Source organism: Salvia hispanica, chromosome 3 (assembly GCF_029641045.1).
Source record: "Salvia hispanica isolate PSC_SH4W2 chromosome 3, Shi_PSC_v1, whole genome shotgun sequence".
Lineage (NCBI taxonomy): Eukaryota > Viridiplantae > Streptophyta > Magnoliopsida > Lamiales > Lamiaceae > Salvia > Salvia hispanica.
This window is the reverse complement of record NC_142694.1, coordinates 50,304,325-50,306,527: the sequence shown is the minus strand read 5'-3', so window position 1 is coordinate 50,306,527 and position 2,203 is coordinate 50,304,325. Positions and strand designations below refer to the sequence as shown.

General features: G+C 37.3%; 1 long non-coding RNA gene across 1 annotated transcript; it reads right to left on the bottom strand.

Moving 5' to 3' along the window:
• Positions 1 to 599: 599 nt before the first annotated feature.
• LOC148931034 (uncharacterized) lies at positions 600 to 1,706 on the bottom strand. The gene is made up of 2 exons (XR_016136139.1): positions 1,602 to 1,706; positions 600 to 1,205 (listed from the first exon to the last, which is right to left on the bottom strand). It is a non-coding gene; the product is annotated as an uncharacterized LOC148931034 (long non-coding RNA).
• Positions 1,707 to 2,203: the final 497 nt, after the last annotated feature.

Here is a 2,203-nt window from a genome sequence, read left to right as displayed (position 1 = left end):
GGGGGTACCTCATGGAGAGGTTGAGCGGTTGCGCGCATTTGCCGACATGCGGCAAAGAGATGCCCATGTTCGACTTCAGGAGGATATCATCGAAGAGGTTTGGATGCGGAGGGGTGGACGTTGATGTGGTTGGTTTTTTTTTTTTATTGACTATGTAATTTTTTTTTCTGAATAATGTATGTTTTTTTTAATGAAATATTCGCATTTCCCCGTTCGTATTCGTGTTGAAATTTTAATTCCATAAATAGAATAATTGTGAATTTTAATTTTATTGCGGGAAGTCCTAGTGGGAAGTCCTAGTGCATGGGAGTCCTAGTGATGTGACAGTAAAATGAGAAGTCCTAGTGATGACGTGACAGGAAGTTTTTGTGGAAAGTCCTAGTGGAAGTCCTAGTGGGAGGGGCGCCACCGAAAATGCTCTAATGACATTATGCAAGATGTCCAATCACCCTGATTATTTTATCATATCTTCTCTAAAAAAATTCATGTCTCGTAACCCTTTAAATAAAAGAAATAATTGGGGAAACGCTATTAATACCCTTAATAATGTTATTACTAGCAATGAAAAAGAGCTTATTTTTTTTGGGAAGAAGCCCGACTTGAAAGAAAAAGAAGGTATTTATCTATAACACAAGAAAATGATAGTAATGCCTGCAGGGGCTTAGCGCAGTTGCATTCGGGGGAGCAGATATTGCTACAAGGAGCTGGGTTCGAATCCCACTACTGGCGTGTGGGAGCTTCCATCTCTCAGGCACAAGTGTGAGGCCTTGAGAGATGGGCTCCTGTCAGGACAGTGGGTTGAAGGCCTTCTCTCTAACGGGCCGCTGTATACTCTGATTGAACCCCCTCACAAACTGTCGGCTGAGGTGTGGTGGCGGCTGGGGTGACCACGTCACCTTTTTGCTACAAGAAAATGATAGTAATATTCATTTTTATTTGCTTTTAATTAAAATTGTGAAAAGAAGGCAAGTCCTCACTCTCGTTATTATGGCAGCATGAATTATTACGAGCACCACAGGCTGGTTATGGTAGCGATAAGCCGTAAATCCCAACCGTCATGACTCATGAAGGACACTCGCAATAATGGAGAGATAAATTCAATAGAAGCAAAAGAAAGCTATCTCCAGCAGCTACAGACAGCAGCCTATGACGGCCCAGTAAATGGCCACAGACCTCTCCAAATAACTCGTCATCCATTAAAAAATCTGGCACCACAAATAATATGATTATCAATTTATGCTATTGTCACCAACATAAACGCGAGACTAACAAACATCACCAAAATTTGATGTTAAACCCTATACCCACAAAAATCTGGCACCAGAACCAATACAATTATCAATTTAAGCTTTCACCAAGATAGAAATGAAAAGCAACAAAACGCTTAGCAAAGTACCAGTCATTAAACATTCTGCAAATCCTAATACTCTTCCCTACACACTAATTTAACATACAAAAAGATGAACAAGAAAATTTACCCCAAATTTATATACTAATTTTTAAAAATAATACTCCTTAATTTCTGTTATTGTATCAAATGGAACGAAGGTTTTGAGGAAAGATTTGTGAAGAGAAGAAAATTAGTAAAAATAGATGCTCACATGTTACAGAGTTGAAGAGGTGGGAGGGGAAGGAGAGAGAAGGGACGCAGCGCAGAAAGAAAAAGGAGGCACAAATGGGTCGAGGTGCTGAGGGGAGAGAAAAGGGAGGGAGAAAATGGGAGACAAGTGTGCGCATAGGATTCAGAAAAAGTACTCCCTCCATCCCTGCTAAGATGACACATTGCTTAGCCGGCACGAAATTTTAGAAGTTATTAATTAAAATATTTAATTGGAGAAAGAAGGTGGGTGTAAATATTAAAGTAGAGAGATAAAGAAAGATGAATATTTTAATAGAAGTGAGAAAAAGTAGTTGAATTTATTAATTGGAGAGAGAAAGATACCAAAAAAAAGAAATGTATCATTTTAGTTGGGACAAACTAAAAATGAAAATGTGTCATCTTAAGCGGGACGGATGGTGTAGTATTTTCTTCTATTATTTGTCACTTTTGGTAAGTTTTTGATAAGTTTAGGGGATTTTTTTATATATAAATTTTATTCATTCTTAAAATGCTTTTGATATGTTTATAAAACTATTTAATTTTTGTATTTTTATCAATTATCTATCATTAAAGACGCATTTTATTCACCATATATTTTAAAAA